The 21069-nt window shown below is 38.6% G+C and overlaps 1 non-coding gene across 1 annotated transcript; it reads right to left on the reverse strand.

Annotated features, from left to right (window-relative positions):
* Positions 1–20527: 20527 nt before the first annotated feature.
* On the reverse strand, positions 20528–20601 carry TRNAN-GUU (transfer RNA asparagine (anticodon GUU)). Its single transcript has one exon. It is a non-coding gene; the product is annotated as a tRNA-Asn (tRNA).
* Between the last annotated feature and the right edge of the window lie 468 nt (positions 20602–21069).

Consider the following 21069-nt stretch of genomic DNA (forward strand, 5'->3'; position numbering starts at 1 on the left):
AAACTAAATGTCAACGTGATTAAAAAAAAAAAGAGAGAGAGAATCCTTACTAAAGAAAAAGAAAAAAATCTACTTCTTGCCAGTTCTGAAAAATGTGCTTTGCTTCAGCTCCGAGAGGCTATGTTGCGTACTCTGGGGATCCACTCACTTGTTTTAGTATGAGCTTCCAGGGGGAGTTTGAGGGAAACAGCCGCAGTGCTTCTCTTTGTGCGTGCGTCTGTGTGCTCAGTCACTCAGTCATGTCTAACTCTCCATGGATTGTAACCCACCATGGAATTTTCCCAGCAAGAATATTGGATGGGTTGCCATTGCCTCCTCCAGGGAATTTTCCCAGCCCAAGGATTGAACCCACTCCAGTGTCTCCTTCATTGCAGGTGGATTCTTTACCACTTGAGCCACCTGGAAATCCTGTTTCTCTCAGTAGATGGTGGCAAGGAGGCAATAGCATTTGTGTTAATTTTAGCTTTTTATTGTGTTAATTTTACCTCTTTATGAGGTAAAATTTTACAAACAATGAGGCAATATCTTTTAATCAAAGGTCAAAATTTGACTCTACATGTACAGTGTAATAAAGATATGTCTGGAGAAAATACCTGCTTTACTGTATAACTATTCCAGACACTTCTCAAGCCCTCTGTTGCTGAACCAAGCTCCTGATCTCCTCTCAGTGACTCAATATTTTGCTATTACTGGTCCCACTGTTGTAACACCCACATTTACATTCTTGCTTTCTGGAACATTTTCTGTGCTCTGATTTGACCATAAACCTTGTCTGGTTATTTCCTCTTCCTGTAACTTTCTGCATCCTGTTCTTTTGCAAGAGATACTTGGTCAAAGTCTCAGACTAAATGCCAGAGAAAGCTACCAGGTCTGTACATCCCCACCAGGTTATGTGCCTAGAGATGTAGACTTAAAAAAATATTCACAAAACCTAAAAGTTGAGAGTTACATTTTATATGGCAGGGAATTTTAGGACTTCAAATCTGGGAGGCAGTATCTCAAGTAAACCTGAGAGAAATGCTTCAGGTTATATAGATGTTTTGCAACAAAGGGTAAGTAGTCTGAACACTGAAAGATTATTGTAAATTAAAGAAAACCAGATATCTCCAGTAAAGGAATTTAGCTCTTTGCTTTTTGGGGGGAAGATGCAAGAATTTGGGCTCACTGAATTCCTCTGATATGCATCTCAGCTACCTGAGGCCAATATACAGATTTTCACATCCTGAGTTTCCTCAAGGCTCACCATGGGGACTGGCTGCAGGGAGTGGTTGTAGTTTGATAGCTTCTAGATGGCAGGTATTCTTTTCCTTCCTGATCATTTTCCTTGGGGCTCGCCAGCTAGCCTTGGAGGGCTGCAGCCTTTACTTCCTGGTGGCAGGAAATATTCCATTTCTCACAGAATGTCCACAGCTCAGTCATTTTATAATCAAGGACTGCTTTATCATTTTGGAGGAGGGCATGGCAACCCACTCCAGTATTCTTGCCTGGAGAATCCCATGCACAGAGGAGCCTGGCGGGCTACAGTCCTTGGGACCAGAGAGTCTGACACTACTGAAGTGACTTAGCACAGCACACATGCTTTATCATTAGCAGGTCCTGTGTAAAACGAAAATACAGAGCCCCAGAAGCATCAGGGGAAATCAATCTCCCTTTCTCATGAGCTGCCATCTCCACACAAGGTGGATACATGGCCTGCAAACAACTGCATTCTCTGCCCTTGATGGAGGGTGGATGTGAAGCACCTTGAGACCTGTTAAAATCTCCACAGAGGGCAGCAGTGATTTGGGGCATCAGAGAAAAGAAAGCTGGGAACTAAGAACCTTCCTAGGGAGGTGCGAGAAGCAGTGAGGCATCAAACTGCAGATGAACTGGCACAAACCCTATTGTCCCCTTGGACTTAATTTACACAACATCAAATCCAAGATAAAAGTATTAAACATTTCAAGACAGCCACTGCAGAGCTTTAAACTTTGGGAGCTTGGCTCTCTGAGCAAATGACCCTGTGTCACTGTACTGACCGAATTCCTATGAAGCTGGCTCTGTTTATAATTTATCCTACTTTATTTTTATTCCCATCAAATTGAATCCCCCTCTCCCCATCCCCTCCCTCCCCAGACTGTAGGCTGCATAACAACAGGAACCATATCTACAATAAACACTTAAGAATATTTGTAAAGTGAATAAATGGATTAATGAGCCTCTGGTATTTAGTTCTTGCCCCTAATCCAAGTAAGACATATTAGGGCCCTGCACTTCCTCTTTCCTCTTTGTTCATGCCAGTTGCCTTTACTTCTGTTTCCCTACTCAGAACGTCAATGGTCAAGTTCAAGTGCTCATGGCTTTTTTGGGAGACACAGGAAAACACTTATAATGGGTTTACTACCTTTTAGTACGGGCTTCCCTAGTGACTCAGCAGTAAAAGAATCTGCCTGCAGTGCAGGAGACACAGGAGTCACGGGTTGATCTTCCTTTGGGTAGGGAAGATCCCTTGAAGAAGGAAATGACAACCAACTCCAAATTCTTGTCTGGAAAATCCCATGGACAGAGGAGCCTGGTGAGCTACAGTCTGTGGGGTGGCAAAGAGTAGGACACCACTTAGGGACTAAACACACACACACACACCCCTTCAGCATCATTTTCTAAACTATAGATACGTTCATTCAACTTTTCTGCGTAGAAAACTTGTTGGCCACCTGCTGGGGTCCAGCCCCGGTGGATCCAGGGAATTCTAAGCGGGGATGGCATTGGCGAGGAGAAACTTATTTATTTATTAATATAGAAATATAAGATTAGATTAGGAAGAAATAGTATAGTAGGAAATTTAGGTGGAGAAAAAGATGCTGAATAACTTGGTTTACAGGGAAAACCAATAAAACCTCGAGACAAGAGGTTTGCACCATCTATGTTAGGCCACCAGCACTCACTTGAATATCGAAGGGTGCCCCGCCTTAGGCACCCTTTCGCGTGGGTCTTAGCAACCAGGGCAAGTAAGTAGACTTGGTGAGCCTCCCCACTCCAGATGGGAAATCAGCCGAAAAGGGAAGAAAAGAACGACATGGGGAAGCCCAGCATTGGTGCAAGACTCCAAAGACACCATTTTCAAAATCAGCTTATATACGCCAAGTTGTACATAAAAAAATAATGGAATATGCAGAGTTATGCAGGGGCAGTAGTCCTGACCCTCATTGAGACCAGGCTTTCTTTTAGCATACCCTCCCGTAAACAAAAGGTCTCAGGTGGTTTATATTATCTTCTGGCCAAGAGGCCTATTAACATTTTTATGGCTCTCTTCCTGGATAATTGTCTATCAACCAGAAAACTCCTTTTCCCTAGAAGTGTTTTTTCTTTACTCTGCATCACCCTCAAAGTACAAAATAAAGTTACATTCCTGTAGAACAAAGGTGCAGTGGGTTATAACAAAGAAAGCACTTAACTCAAAGATCTAATGTTGCTAATACCAGGGCTACTACCTGTTTTTCTATATACCAACTATCTCCACAAATAAAAGATGAAAATTTGGCAGCAAGTATTGGCTCAACAAATGAAACCTTTAATCAGTCCTATTCTAATGATTTTGACTCCTCAGAAGCCCCTACATTCCTAGGATGTTTTAAGCTTCCTGTGCCTCCCAAGATCGCAGTCCAGAGGCCTCAATCACATGCGCAGCTGTACGAGTCCAGCAGGCAGGCTAGAAAGCCATCAGAGGGGTTTTTGGATTGAAACACCCTTTCAAAATGCAGAAGACTAAAGCCTTGAGATGACTTTTTCCAGAGTGTGTCAGAAGAGTGGAAAAGCAGAGTACAAAGGCCAGCAGACTTTGGTTTTTTGGGGTACATGCTCAGGAAATACCAGGGGGAAAACCTTAGATTTGGCTCGCCTTGCCCATCAAATCTCTGCCACATGACCTTGTCATGGGTGGGATTCCTCACACTGGCTCCCGGCAGCCACCTTTGTCTGGTGGCTGAAATCCTAATCTTTTGTGATATCCCAAATCTTCCATAATATATCCCAATGTATTTTGTTGGATTTTTCTTGCCACTTCTGCTTTGTATGGAAACATACTTGTTTTCCCAATTCCAGACTTGAAAACTGATGACCTGTTGCTTCTCAGGTGAAATCTCTTTGAATTCTACATCAGGTTAGAAGTAAGTGTCTCCCTCTCCTCTGTAATTCAAGAGTCCTTCCTTATATAAGACCACTGACAGAATAAATGGTCAAATTGAACTATAACCATTTTACTCTGGAAATTTAATTTCTATTGTTAAAGATCAACTTTTCGAATGCTGCTTAACAGTGTCAAATTCAATTAATATTCTCAGTTCAGTTCAGTCACTCAGTCGTGTCTGACTCTTTGTGACCCCATGGACTGCAGCATGCCAGGCTTTCCTTCCATCACCAACTCCCGAAGCTTACCCAAACTCATATGCATTGAATCGATGATACAATCTAACCATCTCATCCTCTGTCATCCCCTTCTCCTCCTGCATCTTTCCCAGCATCAGGGTCTTTTCCAATGAGTCAGTTCTTCACATCAGGTGGCCAAAGGATTGGAGTTTTAGCTTCAGCATCAGTCCTGCCAATGAATATTCAGGACTGACTTCCTTTAGGATGGGCTGGCTGGATCTCCTTGCAGTCCAAGGAACTCTCGAGAGCCTTCTCCAACACCACAGTTCAAAAGAATCAATTCTTCAACGCTCAGCTTTCTTTAAAGTCCAAGTCTCACATCCATACATGACTACTGGAAAAGCCATAGCTTTAACTAGATGGACTTCCGTTGGCAAAGTAATGTCTCTGCTTTTTAATATGCTGTCTAGGTTGGTCATAGCTTTCCTTCCAAAGAGCAAGTGTCTTTTAGTTTCATGGCTGCAATCAGTGATTTTGGAGCCCAAGAAAATAGTCTCTCACTGTTGCCATTGTTTCCGCATCTATTTGCCATGAAGTGATAGGACCAGATGTAGTTTTGGAGTTTAACAAGTTATATACTAGTATTTTTATATTCCAAGATCTATATTAATTCTCAAGGAAACAAACAAGCAAGAAAGTTGTCATGAACACCTTCACCTCAACACACACGTGCGCACGCACACACACACACACACACACACACACACCCCACACACACACACGAGCACATAATCTAATAGAAAAGATAGTTAAGTAAACATGAAATCAAATGCCATATTAGAAGCACTGAACCAGATACAAGAAAAAAATATATCTTTGGCAGTTTTTGTATTTCTGGAATTAGGAAAATCATGATGGTGAGGAGACTAGAAACTGAAAATTTTGAATATTTTGGAAAGACAGTTTCTAGAACAGATAATACTATGAAATAGTTTTGAGTCCTTTCATTTAAGAATTTCATTTATTTTATATTTTTACAGAGATAAAAATAATAAAAGGAAGTTATGAAGAGGTAAATTATGAATCAAAGAGAAGATCTTTCTAAAAATGAAAGTATTGAAAAATAGAATAGATTTCCTTGGATGTGAGAACTTTCTCATTGCTGGGATTATTCATAAATGAAACAAGAATATTTATGATGAAATGTCTTGATATAGCAGACAGTTGCTCAGCAGACACTGTTGCTGAACATCAGAAAATAAGAATTGTGTTCCTGGCACTTCATTTTCCTGATCATTTGACATAGGTGCTGACCTTTTCCTCATAAGAAAAATGGAGACATTTTTCTGCTTCAGAGAGTTGCGCTGAGAATTAAATGGGATAAAATAGTTGGTACTTTTGAATTATAACTATTATGAAATATGAGTTGTTATAAATTCATGTTGATAATAGGAAAAATAATAATCACACGTTTGATTTCAGTCTCTGTGTGTAGTTCTAGAAGACAATAGTTATTTTCTCTTGCTTCTGTATAAGAAAAGGAAAGTTTCATCTTACAAGTGACCATTCCATAGAGGCATAGCTGGTCAATGAGTGGCAGAAGCAGAAGTCGTGACTTCTCCCACAGAGCAAGAAGCATCTCCCCTGTAGTGCACTGCTTTATGATGAAACAGAATTTATGGCCAAAGTTCCTGAGGTACTTTGGACTGAAGTCACTCAAGTAATAATAGACTCTGTGTAGACATCTTTCTCTAAGTGATATGCTTATGTGATTTTTCATTCAAGGTACTAGGATAGAAATAACAAATGTTGGCCAGGTCCACCTCTCTTTAATAAACAATACCTATCTTTAATAAAAACTCACCAGGCATTTTTTAAAATAGGAGCTTTAAGAAGACACAACAAGAAATTAATCATGAAGAGCTGAATATCTAATATGAAATGTAGGATAACTATTATTAATTTTGAAGCCAATTACCATCCCCCATTTTTTGATGACTGGCGAGATTATCTCTCTGCTCTTGCCTTTTTCAGCCACTCTGCTTGTTCTGTATATGCTGCTGCTGCTGCTGCTGCTGCTGCTGCTGCTGCTGCTAAGTCGCTTCAGTCGTGTCCGACTCTGTGCGACCCCATAGACAGCAGCCCACCCGGCTCCCCCATCCCTGGGATTCTCCAGGCAAGAACACTGGAGTGGGTTGCCATTTCCTTCTCCAATGCATGAAAGTGAAAAGTGAAAGTGAAGTCACTCACTCGTGTCCAACTCTTAGCGACCCCATGGACTTCAGCCTTCCAGGCTCCTCCGTCCAGGCTCCTCTGTCCCTGGGATTTTCCAGGCAAGAGTACTGGAGTGGGGTGCCAGTGCCTTCTCCTGTTCTGTATATTCTCTTAATTAAATGTGCTAGTTCTCTATCCCATGGTGGCGCAGGATGAACCAACATTTTATTTGTGACCAGGAGTCATACTCTTTACAGGATGTTCTCAGCAGTGATTCACTCTTAAGTTGCATAAATATAGAAGCTTTCTGCCTAAACTATTTGCAACTTAGAAACTATTTTGATGTTTATTCCTAACTGCTGTAACATAAATATTACAAGGAAGGAAATGTAGGAGATGTGACTCTTTTTGTTCTTTATGAAAACCCCATGCTCTTTCTGAGAATTTTCTGAGACTTCAATGACAGGATTTTTATGATTTTCCTTACATTTAAGGGTAGAAATGAATATATTCTAGGCTGGGTGCTACGCTATATACTCTGTACTATTATTTAAATGTTCCTTCTGTCTTTGACCCGTTTCTTACCACCCAAAATGCTGTTTATACACACCCATTTACAGAATTGGTGATTAAAAGCCCTTTTGCTGCTACAAAATGTTTTCTCAACATAATCTTGCTGTTTAACAATTTGAAGACCACCAAACGTGAGTTCATCTTTATATATTTAATCTTATAAATATACAACAGAAAAACTGAGAAAGTGGTTGCATACAACTAACTAATCCTTTGAAAAATGCTGCCTTTTATTTTCTTTTCCTGTTAAAAGATCACTAGCTAAGTAGTTTGTGAATATTTTTGTATTCTTTTCATCTGTCAAAATATACAGTATTAAAGCACATATGAATTTTTTAATCACATGGAGTTTTAATGCTAACTCTGTGCTGGTATGCGGTAGCATGAGAATTAGGTCAGTGATGAAGTTTTAGCCCCACCTACAATTCAAAATCTCAATAAATTAGGAAAATGCCCTTCCCCAAGAAGATATGGCAAGACCTTCAATTGCTTTTATATCTATATCTGTTATATTTATTTAAAGTAGAGCTTATTAGTCAATTGGAAAAGGAGATATACATATATTTTATAGCAATAAATCTAGTCATTGCCTTTGACTTTGGACTAGAAAAGACGAAAAAAACAAAATTCTTCTATTTCAATTAACATGGAAGAAAAAGACTAAAAATGGCACCAAGCTCAGCCATTTCTCTTTTCTTTTCTGAAAGCATCTGACCACGAAGAAAAAAGCCCACTTTACCCTGTAGGCGGCAGTGCCGTACATCCGTCACAGTTTTCACTTTCATGCTCAGGGGCCATTACAAGCACTATCCACTTATATTCCATTACAATTGATTGAATATTATACATCAAAAAGTGGAGAGAAAATGTTTAAGATTTTATGAATGCAAGAGAAATGATTAGAGCTCACAAAAGCTTTGAATTCCGAAGCTTGGCTTCTATCTTGTCCTTACATAAGCATCTTTGATCTTCTTTTCACCCGGCTTTTTAGATGACTTTTATGTGGTCTTATAATTGTTTTATTATTTTAGGAGAATTAGTCATGTCTACTTTTTTTTTTCTTTAGAGGTTATTTTAAAAAGAAAATTTCCACTCCATTACAAGTCAGGGGATTTCTCAGACCAGATAGAATTAATGGTTACTCTTCTTTGTGTTATAAGGAATAGAAGTTTGAAGACCTAGGTTTTAACTTTGAGTTTTCCATAAAGTAATTTGAACTTTGACAATAAATTCAACTGATATGCTTCATTTTTTTTTTTCTTTCTTTCTACACAGAGCTATTTGTCATCTCTTTCAGGATTAATGCAGTTAATCAGTTTAGAAGAGTTGAAAACTCTAAGTAAAAGGCCTTATTCATATAAAAATCCAAGTTTTAGGTTAGATTTATAATAAACATTCTATAATAAGCAAGAAGACATTGCACAAAGGACACAGCCTTTTAAATTGTATTGTCTTTCCATTAATAACCAACCCTGAATGTGCGTTCTTGTGCAGTGGCAGGTTGCTGAGGCTGTGCAAACTTTTCCTGTGGGAACCCCTTAAATGTAATTTCTCAACATCGAGGTAGGGTTAGGAAACATCTGGAAATCTTGGTTTCTGCACGTAAGCCAACCATTGGAAAATTTCCAAATGATATGTTTAGTTATTGTGGTTCTACCATCATTGATTTACTATTTGATAAATAAGTTTTGAGCACTTTCTCGAAGACAGGCAAGACACTGCTTGACACACTGGAGATACAGTGACAGGCAAGAGACCAGATCCTGCTCCTTGGAAATGGAAACAGACTCCAATAGAAATGTGAGGCAAGTAGCAGTTTCCCGGAAAATCAATAGTATGCTCTATTTGTAATACAAAAGAACATTATCTCCCCCTCACTTATTTTCTTTCCTTCCAGCTGCATACCTGAGCTAGAGTTTTCATTCTACCCTCACTCTCACTTTCTGACTTGTGGGATGTAGTTAGCACAGCTAGGGCACTCCATATCACCTCCATCCTGATCGCTGACGTATTTTGTCATGTGTCTTTTGTGCTCCTTTGGTTAATGCATTTAAGGTTTTTTTTTTTTTTTCCCTAAAGCATTAGCCATGAAAACAAGTTCAGTAAAGTCTCTTAGAAGTCCTATAGTAAGAAAAAACTCTCTTTAACTCACTTTAAAGAAGGGTTTTCCAAAATTATTTGGCCATGAACTGTGTTTCCCCATTCCCCTAACACTGTCTCTTGATATTGTCAGAGTATAGGAATTGCTTCATTCAACAATCTTTAAAAACACTTGCTGGCTTCTTTCTTATAATTCTCTCTCATGAGCTGGGTCTTGGTAAAAAAAAAAAAAAAATTGAAACAAGACCATTTTTCCTCCTTAGGAATGAGTTTTCAAATTAAAAAAAAATTATAGAGCAGAAATATAACTATTTGTTTTAATTACTGAAAGTTGAGAATCATAATGTATCATTTTGTCTTTTAAGATTAGCATATTTATTCAAAATAAATTGAGAACAGAACTAGATAAATCAGTAATCACTATAGTATTCTAATATGCTGATGATATGAGGAAAGAAAAAGTTTCATTGTATGAGAAAGCATATTGTAGTTGAATAGCAGCTACAGAATGATATAGCTAGTTGAATCTGATAATATTTCTAAAACTTTTGAAGACACTCCTTGAGATAAAATATTGCTACTTATCACACAAAATAAAGTTCTTGTGGGATATTAAGATAAGGTGTTTAATTTTGAGTTTATTCTATTTTCTTTTTTTTTTAACTCTTCTGAGGAATAATTGACAAATATAATTGTATATTTGTAAAGCATGGCAATTTGATATATATATATACATTTTGAAATAATTACCAAGATCAAGATAATTAACATAACTGTTGTGGTGAGATACTTGAGATCTAATCTCAGAAACTTTCAGGTAGACAGTACAGTATCTTTAACTATAGCAATCATTCTGCATATTAGCACCTCAGAACTTATTTTTCTTATAACATAAAATTTGTTCCCTTTGATCTATATCTCCCCTTTTCTCCTTTCTCCCAGTCCTGACAACCACGTCTAGTCTCCGATTTTATGAAATCAGCTTCTTCTATTTTAGATTCCACATATAAATGATACCATATGATATTTGTCTTTCTTTGTCTGGCTTATTTCATTTGGTATAATGATGTCCTCAGGTTCACTATGTTGTTTATAAATGGCAGAATTTCTTTTTCATGGCTGAATAGTATTTCTTTGTATATATGCCACATTTTCTTCATCCATTTATCCACTGAAGGATACTTATTTTTCATTCATCTATTTTTTTCTCATTAGCTTTAATAAAAGTTCTATAAAAATTTCCTGATCAGATTTTCAATTCAGTGAGGTTTTTACACAGTATTGTGAATAGATTTTACCCAAGTTTTTTCTGGTGTGTGGTTTGATTTTTTAATAAAAAAACGCTTGCAAAAATGTGAGAATTTTAATGAAACCTATTCTCTCAATAGTAGATGAGGAGACAGTCCTCCATAGGAGGACTGGCATCCAAGTCCTACTCATCCCTTACTCTTCCTTAACACTGCTTTTCCTCCAGTTCTGCCTTTCTTGGGACCTTTTATTTTTCACTCTAGACATTTCTCTGAGAAATCTAGCTTCCCATGACTTCAAGAGATATTTACTTAGGATGGACTCTAAAAACTGTATCTATAAATAAGATGTTTCCCTTGAGCTCAAGGTCTAAATATCCACCTGGGCATGGCCCTTCCTAATGCCACAATCAGCTCAATCACAACATATTGAAATTGGACCCTTCATATGTTACCTTAACCCACCCTAATACTAAGCAACCAATATAGACTAAACTTTACCTCTTTCAATTTGTCTTTTATAGTTCTATCCCAGCATGTTCAATGTTTCATTCTTATCTGTTCAGTAACAGTCTTCCTTGATTTTGTCTTAACCTTCTCAAGAGTGGTGATTATAAAGACATCATCTTTTTATTCTTTTTTATCTTTATGAATATAGTTTTCTCCTCAGAGCATAGCATAAGACCTGGTACATAGAAAGTTCTTGATGTATATTTGGACTGAGTGGGTGAGTCCTAGCAAAGAGATGAAACCATAATGTACGGAAAGTGCAACACTATGGTCTGGGGATGATATTATCATGAGGAGATATATCTCCAAATAAGGAGTCTCCAAATCCAGAGGAAGATGTTGGATCTTAGTTACATTATAAAGGTGGGTGCCAGTGAGGTTGATAGTCTACCACCAAACATGAGTCAGGCTGCTATAATGAACTTGCCAGAGAGTTTTGCCTCTCCTGACCTTGGCTTCTATTAGTGTCTATTAACTCTGTGTAATGACCTTCCCTTGTAGAGACTGAGACTTCATAGAGGGCAAAAATTCCAGCACAGTTATTTTTTGTGTCCATGGCTCTTGGCTTATTGCCTAGAACATAATAAGCATTCAGTAAATAATGTCAGATAAGTAAATGGCCTCATTAGTAGAACTTCTTGAATCTCACATTTCTGATATATAACATAGGGTTCATAATAACCACCTCCGTTCAGTTCAGTTCAGTTCAGTTCAGTCGCTCAGTCTGTCCGACTCTTTGCGACCCCATGAATTGCAGAACGCCAGGCCTCCCTGTCCATCACCAACTCCCGGAGTTCACTCAGACTCACGTCCATCGAGTCAGTGATGCCATCCAGACATCTCATCCTCTGTCGTCCCCTTCTCCTCCTTCGCCCAATCCCTCCCAGCATCAAAGTCTTTTCCAGTGAGTAAACTCTTTGCATGAGGTGGCCAAAGTACTGGAGTTTCAGCTTTAGCATCATTCCTTCCTAAGAAATTCCAAGGCTGATCTCCTTCAGAATGGACTGGTTGGATCTCCTTGGAGTCCAAGGGACTCTCAAGAGTCTTCTCCAACACCACAGTTCAAAAGCATCAATTCTTTGGTCCTCAGCTTTCTTCACAGTCCAACTCTCGCATCCATACATGACCACTGGAAAAACCACAGCCTTGACTAGACGGACCTTTGTTGACAAAGTAATGTCTCTGCTTTTGAATATGCTATATAGATTGGTCATAACTTTTCTTCCAAGGAGTAAGTGTCTTTTAATTTCATGGCTGCAATCACCATCTGCAGTGATTTTGGAGCCCAAACACATAAAGTCTAACACTGTTAACACTGTTTCCACTGTTTCCCCATCTATTTCCCATGAAGTGATGGGACCGGATGCCATGATCTTCGTTTTCTGAATGTTGAACTTTAAGCCAACTTTTTCACTCTCCACTTTCACTTTCATCAAGAGGCTTTTTAGTTCCTCTTCACTTTCTGCCATAAGGGTAGTGTCATTTGCATATCTGAGGTGATTGATATTTCTCCTGGCAATCTTGATTCTAGCTTGTGTTTCTTCCAGTCCAGTGTTTCTCATGATGTACTCTGCGTATAAGTTAAATAAGCAGGGTGATAATATACAGCCTTGATGTACTCCTTTTTCTATTTGGAACCAGTCTGTTGTTCCATGTCCAGTTCTTAATGATTAGATGGGACTGTGTAAGTAAAACAACAATTATGATGCTTGAATGGAAAGTGAGATAAACATATGTCACTTTCTTCAAATGTTTGTCACTCTATGACCAGAATTTTTTCCAAAGTTGGGAAGAAAATAAAGGAAAAACAAAAGGAAGAAGGGAATGATCATATGTTTTGATGCATGCCAAATAATTGTGCTTTCATATGTTTGTTTCAGGGACTCTTCTCTACATCACGAAGGACATAAGCCACTTTCCAGACAAGAAAACTGATGCTTCATGAAATTAAGTGACCTGCACAAAATCAAATGCCATAGTTAAAAGTAGTAGCAGTAGGATTGAAAACTATAGCTTCTGACACTGACTCATGAGCTCATTTCACTGTAAGGTGATGGAATATACATGTCTTCAGGATAGTGGGTATATAGGTTCATTCATGGAGAGTGTGAAGGAGAATGTTTGGCTTTATGTCAAATAAGCTGATTATACTAATTGTGCAAAGAACTTCCAAAACACAACCAAGACTTTTCAAAGAAGTTAATATTAATGAATACTTGATCAATATCCTCCTCGCAACTTGTTTTTAAATGATCCTATATTCCCGAGTTGGCTCGGTGGTAAAATATCTGCCTGCAAGTAACAGACACAGGACACACAGGACAGAGGAGCCTGGTGGGCTACAGACCATGGGGTCACTAAGAGTCAGATACAACTAAACAACCACACTACTTCCAATTATCTTGCTGAGCTTTAAAAAATATATCTTTCTAATATTAATCACTGGAAGAAAAGGGTATTATGAAGAAGTAGTGTCAATATGTAAAATCCCTGCTCTTGGGATCTGTGCCTGAAAACTAGCATATTTTTCCCAATTTAAGGAGAGTTTTCATTCTATTTCTTTCTGTGTTATCAATTCCATTTTTGTGGATGATGGAAAATTGATCTTTAGTTATTCTCATTTTTACTCCTATCTTCCCTTCTCCGTCTCAGACTTGCTCTCAGGTCTTTTAAGTCTTTCTTCTTGATTTCATTCTTCTCCACTAACAAATTGGCAGAGCAGCTTAGAAACTGTCTGGGAGCACAAAACCAACATATTTAAATTTAAATGTTTACTGCAGTGTGGAGATTATAGTTACATCCATGCTCAAAGATGACAGGGATGCTACATTCAAAATATCTGAAGGGAAGCTTAAGGGGATTTTAATGTATTGCCTTTCTTCACATAGGTCCAAAAGGCTTAAACCTATGTAATGTCCCAGGTTAAACTGCATGATGGACTAGTACTGTTAGCATATGAAACAGAGTCATATTTGATATTTTACCATCTAGATGCCCATACTGTCACACATGAGGTTTTCTTGAATGCTCTGATGAATAATAATTTAACCATGCATTATCTAGACCCAAGAAAGAACCTTTTCCTTACTAATTCTTAAAGGAGACTTAGGTTCTCGTGTGGTAAAAACTACATCATATGTCTTTGGATGAATGAAATATGAGTATTTAGTATTTTGAAGGGCAATTAAAACCTTAAAAGAAACATATATCATTTTCTTAGAGGATAAAATTAGCAATGAAAATATTAAATTTCCTAGAAATGCTTATGTGGGGTATGTTTTTTATTATCTTAATGTAATTTGAATATAAGAAGTGGTTTGGGGTAGCATAAATGTAAAATTATATTGACTATGCAATCAATAATAAATCATCAACAGTCACAAAAATATTGTTGAATGCATGTCATGATGTAGACATGGTCTCTGTTTCATTTAAGGATGGAAACAAATATTGCTTAAATAGAACACAACAAACTGTAAGCCGCATGAAAGAAAGATTGATTTTTTCATCATCTCCTTCAGTTTATAGCCTCACAGTAACTTGTATTTTGGGGTAGAGTTTAAAAGCCCCAGCTTCAAGAGCTAGATTGTCCATTTAAAGACAGGCTTTTCCAGTTAATGACACCATGATCTTGGGGGAAGCTGCTTAACTTTCTTGTGCTTGTTTGTTTGATGATCCAGCAGACATTGGCTGTGAAAAGAAGAGAAGTGAAAAGCAACGAAGAAAAAGGTCCATCTAGTCAAGGCTATGGTTTTTCCAGTGGTCATGTATGGATGACCATACATGAGTTGGACCATAAACAAAGAGAATTGGACCGTAAACAAAGCTGAGGACTGAAGAATTGATGTTTTTGAACTGTGGTGTTGGAGAAGCCTCTTGAGAGTCCCTTGGACTGCAAGGAGATCCAACCAGTCCATCCTGAAGGAAATCATTCCTGAATATTCATTGGAAAGACTGATGTTGAACCTGAAACTCTAATACTTTGGTCACCTGATGTAAAGAGCTGACTCATTTGAAAAAATCCTGATGCTGGGAAAGATTGAAGGCAGGAGGAGAAGGGGACAACAGTAGATGAAATGGTTGGATGGCATCACCGACTCAATGGAGATGAGTTTGAGTAAACTCTGGGAGTTGGTGATGGACAGGGAAGCCTGATGTGCTGTGGTCCATGGGGTTATGAAGAGTCGGACTCAACTGAGTGACTGAACTGAACTGAACTGAGTAGTACCTAGTTCCTCTGCAGATTAAAGGAGGTAATATGTTGAGTGCTTATAACAGTGCTCTACACATAGTAAGGCCTGAATAAATGTTCACTGATACTGTTGATGTATCTACAGTTGTCATAATCTTTAGTATTATTGACACAATGTCTTACAATTAACTGATGGCAAAAAATGATGAAAAATAGATTAATGAATTGAGCCCAAAGTCCATTGTTTTTTTTTTTTTTTTCTCTTCAAAAACAATCAAAAAAGAACAAAAAGAAAGAAACACTTCCAGTGCAAAAGTAGTTAATAAACTATTCTTGTTCTCGTTGTCAGCAAATATTCTGGTGAGAAAAGAAATACTTTCATCCCTTGTCTCATCCTAGCTCTACTCCAGCTTGAGCAAGGGGAAGATGTGGCTGGCGGGCTATCAGTAACCTTGCCCTCACTGTAGTCCAAAGACTGAGGTGTGGGGACCATAATCGATCATCCAGCCACCTTGCAAAATTTACCTTTTCTTTCTTTTCCTCCTGATGTCTGTATTTCTTGAACAGTTTATCAGTTAAGTTGCCTTTTGTAGTAAATAAGACAATGTCAAACTTAAACTGGCTAAAACTACATAGATATTTATTGGCCTTTCAACAAGAAGCCTAAAGAGCATGTTATCCAGGGTGGGCTTCTTCTGGTGATGAATTGTCTTTCCTTGCAGTTCCCTTGGCTCTGCCCTTTCCTGAATGCTGGCCTTATCTTAAGTTGGTAGACAATTTCTGACCTCGCATCTGCCCTGGGCAAGATACAGAAAAACAGTATAATCTCCTTCTGAATTTGTCATTTAGTAGTGAGAAAAGATTTCCCAGATTCCCCCAAATTCCCATTTGCATTTGACTGCCCTGAACAATTCCTTTGGCTGAGAGGTGAGATCTTGAGGGATGATCATTATTGGTTTAGGCTAATGATTGTTTACCATATGACCTTGTCCTGTGCTGTGCTTAGTTGCTCAGCCATGTCCAACTCTTTGGGACCCCATGGACTGTAGCCCCACAGGCTTCTCTGTCCATGGGTATTCTCCAGATAAGAATACTGGAGTGGGTAGCCTATCCCTTCTCCAGAGGATCTTCCCAACCCAGGAATCAAACTGGGGTCTTCTGTATTGCAGGCGGATTCTTTACGCACTGAACTACCAGGGAAGCCCCATGTGGCCTGGACTGTAAGCTAAAGTAGTGCTTCCCAGGTGGTGCTAGTGGTAAAGAACCTGCTTGCCATTGCAGGAGGCTTAAGACATGTGGGTTCGATCCCTGGGCCGGGAAGATCCTCTGAAGGAAATTGCAGCCCACTACAGAATTCCTGCTTGGAGAATCCTGTGGACAGAGGAGTTTGGTGGGCTACAGTTCACAGGTTCTCAAAGAGTTGGACACGACTTAACTTAGCACGCAAAGTACCCAAAACTGCTGGATTGTGTGTATAGGATAATAAAGGATCTAAGAGAAAACTGGAGCTAAAACTCCAATACTTTGGCCAACTGATGTGAATAATTTACTCATTTGAAAAGACCCTGATGCTGGGAAAGATTGAAGGTGAGAGGAGAAGGCCACGACAGAGGATGAGATGATTGGATGGCATCATCGACTCAATGGACATGAGTTTGAGCAAGCTTCAGGAGATGGTGAAGGACAGGGAAGCCTGGTGTGCTGCAGTCCATTGGGTCGCAAAAAGTCAGACATGTCTGACTGAGTCAACTGAACCGAACTGAACTGAAGAGGAAACTACAGTTCATCCATTGCCATGTACCTTCAGAAACTTAAAGCAGATCTCCATTTGAGGAAGTGAGATGTTTTTCATTTGTGGTATTTCCTCAAAAGGGTTCCCTGAAATTCTCCCTAATTTGGATCTACCTTGAGCTAAACTGAACATATATCTTGGATTTAGCAACTGATTTCGAATAGGATTATTGGCCTTATTTTGGAAGTAATGTTCAACATCTATCCTGAAACACTTAGCTAGATGTTCCGTTAGATTAAAAAGACTGAACACAGTTTTTCTGGTTCCTTGGGTTTGGTTTCCTGAGGATTTCTGTATCTTCTTTATTTTCACTTTAATCCCCAGAGTTGCCCATATATTATAGCTCTTTTTCAGTTTTACTTTCTCTCACTGCTACATTTTCCTATTAGTCCCAAAACTACTCTATGATTTATATCAGATATTCTAACTTATCCTGTGAACTCACACTGGTTTATCATCAATAACAGGTTTATATTATCAAGTTTAATAAGACATTAGGTGTACCTGTCTTTAATAATTTTGGAGATGGAAACTGCAAGATTTTTGTTGCCAGATAAATTGTTAGGCATTAGTTATACAATTATGAACTAAATATGTGTGATTATTAAAATGTACACATATACATAAAATTAACAACAACAACACAGCAACCACAACAAAAAACAGATATGGACCCTGAACCTCAAGGAGCTCACATTTAACAGCTAGTCAGACCTTAAACAAGAAAACACATTGACTCATGTTGTATGGTAGAAACCAACACAATATTGTAAAGCAATTATTCTCTAATTAAAATATCTTAAAAATTCACAATGTAATGATAAACTCAAAAAAGAATAAGAAAATACACATACATACACATAAGCTGCAGTAAATCCTAAGAAGGAAAATAATAGGATACTATAATAGAAACTAGAAAGAGATGGGTGATAAACAAATTTAGATTGGATTGCTACAGAAGGTCCCTCTGGGAACTGACATTTACAGTGATATGTGAAGGATGAAAGGAAGCTTGACTATGAAGAGATGAGGAAAGAACCTTGAAGTTGGAAGATACAGCATGTATGATTATTAGCAAAGGCATCTTCTGGGGCTGAATGAGTGTGGTCCACAAGACGCAAATAGAGAGGTTAGCAGGGCCAGATCTTTAAGGAACTTGGAAGTGAGTTAAGGAGAGTGGGTTTATTATAAGGAAATAGGAAACCTCTGAAGGGTTATCAGCCATACAGTGACATCCTCAATGTTAAAATTTAAAAGCTCACTATAGATGTTTTCTAGAGAACAAAATAGAGAGCGTACAAACAGAAGAGACAACTTGTTTGGCAAGAGGCAACTCTTCTCAAATTTCAAGCCAAAGAAAACAATGTAGTGATCTAGAAAGGTGAGAGTGAGAAAAAAAAGAAAAAAGTGAATTAGTGATACACATGAGAGGCAGTAATGACTCACAACTGAATGAGTCCATATAGACCTTGAAGAAAAAGAAATAAAGAAGGACTCCTGCATTACTGACGTGAATAACTATGGGGAGATAGTTCCCCCAAGATGAGAAAATTAAGTGAGAGAAAGACTGTTTGAGTTTAGTTTTAATCAAGTGTAATCCAAGGATAGCTGTCAAGAAAGCACTCAGACATAAAGTTGGGTGCTCAAAAGAGGAGTCTTAGCTAGAATTTGGGGAACTCTAAGTAAATAGGTGATATTTAAAGCTGTGAAAGTGGATGAGGTCGGTTAGAGATAGGAGGGATCAGAGAAGAGATGGGAAGATGAGTAAAGGGAGTGCTCTGGGAAGTCCTTTCATTTACAGGTCAGGTTCAGGCAATGGTGCCGAGGAAAGAGAGTGAAAAGGTGCAGTTACAGGGAGGTGGGGATGGATCTAAGAGAGTATGACATCATGGAAGATGATAATTCAGGAAAAGAGTGAATTATCCTGAGTGATTTACATGACACAGCATGCACACATAAGAAGTCTAGTAAGATGAGAATTAAAAATAATTTTGAGACTCATTATGATGTAAGTCATTTGTGGCTTAGCCCAAAGAATTTTATTGGGTAGTAAGGAAGATGCCAATTGAATTGTTGAAAAGTGATAGGTAAGAAAAAATTGGCGACATTGATGGTAGATAACATTTATATTTATGGAAATCACTTTTCCTTGTTTTAGGGGAATAAAGGTTAATAGTAATGTGATTAAAATCATGCTGGAGAAAGCAGCATTTATTAAATCATACAATCTTATGATGAGTTCTAAATCTTTTTTCCATTAGGGACTCTGTTCTCTCCTGTTGTCTCACATTCCTCCTCCAACAAAAAAGATATACATCAGAACTACCATATGGTGAGAAGAGCAGGCAGATAGAAAGATGCTTATAAAAACAAAATAAAACCCTGGAGAGACAATATGAGTGAAAAGGAAAGAGACAGATGGATAAGCTTACAGAGAAGAATTAGCCCTTAGCCTCTGCACAATCAATAAATGTTGCTTGGTTATTGACAAGAAAGGGGACTTGGAGAGCAAAAGAAGCATATGGGTGGTTTGCATTCCTATGTGCTCAGTTGCTAAGTCGGGTCTGACTCTGTGTAACTCTATGGACTGTAGCCTTCCAGGCTCCTCTATCCATAGCATTCTTTAGGCATGAATATTGGAGTGGGTTGTCATGCCCTCCTCCAGGGGATCTTCCCGACCCAGGGATAGAACCCATGTCTTTTACGTCTCATGCAGGTTCTTTACCACTAGCGCCACCTGTGAAGCCCACATGGATGGTGGGACAGAGGCCTTTCTTTATTAATTCTATTTTTTAAATATAAATTTACTTATTTTAATTGGAAGTTAATTACTTTACAATATTGTATTGGTTTTGCCATACATTGACATGAATCCACTATGGGTATACATGTGCTCCCCATCCTGAACCCCTGTCTCACCTCCCTCCCCATCCTATCCTTCTGGATCATCCCAGTGCACCAGCCCTGAGCATCCTGTATCATGCCTCAAACCTGGACTGGGGATTCATTTCACATAAGATATTATACATGTTTCAATGCCATTCTCCCATATCATCCCACCCTCGCCCTCTCTCACAGAGTCCAAAAGACTGTTCTATACATCTGTGTCTCTTTTGCTGTTTCCCATATGGGGTTATCATTACCATCTTTCTAAATTCCATATATATGCGTTATTATACAGTGTTGGTGTTTTTCTTTCTGGCTTACTTCACTCTGTATAACAGGCTTCAGTTTCATCTACCTCATTAGAACCGGTTCAAATGTATTCTTTTTAATGGCTGAGTAATACTCCATTGTGTATATGTACCACAGCTTTCTTATCCATTCGTCTGCTGATGGACATCTAGGTTGCTTCCATGTCCTGGCTATTATTAACAGTGCTGCGATGAATATTGGGGTACACATGTCTCTTTCAATTGTGGTTTCCTCAGTGTGTATGCCCAGCAGTGGGATTGTTGGGTCATATGGCAGTTCTATTTCCAGGTTTTTAAGGAATCTCCACACTGTTCTCTACAGTGGCTGTACTAGTTTGCATTCCATCACATCCAACACAGCTGGCCTTGGGTGGGCTTGAACCACCAACCTTTCGGTTAACAGCCAAAGGTGCTAACCAATTGTACCACAGAGCCAAAGACCAAGGCCTTTCTTTTAAACAGCTTCTGCTGCCGCCATCAAGCAGCTGTTCAAGTCCATAGCTCAGAACTTTCTGATCCCCTTACAGCTCTCCTTGGGGGTCCAAGCTCACACCCAGCTGCAGTCTTAGAAGAGATGTCATATGTGATTTATATTGTATTGAACAAGAAATTGTTCAATCACTGAGAAGGCCAAAAAAAATCTTTGCCGATGCAATGTATAAATGGAGTTTATACTCTACTCTTTCCACACCCTGGGCTTTGGTAATCCTCCAAGCTGGATAGTAATATGTGGCTAGAGTTGTAGCCATTCCAGCTAAAGGAGGAAACCATATTTTAAAAATTTAAAAAGCAAATAGTCTCTCATCTCCTCAGTGGGATTAGGTTTAGAATATTTAAGATTAGGTTAGATTCTGGTGGTATGTTAAACTCACCCATTCACATCTATTTAAAATACTTTTCTTA

This window comes from Capricornis sumatraensis, chromosome 2 (assembly GCF_032405125.1).
Source record: "Capricornis sumatraensis isolate serow.1 chromosome 2, serow.2, whole genome shotgun sequence".
NCBI classification, from domain to species: Eukaryota; Metazoa; Chordata; class Mammalia; order Artiodactyla; family Bovidae; genus Capricornis; species Capricornis sumatraensis.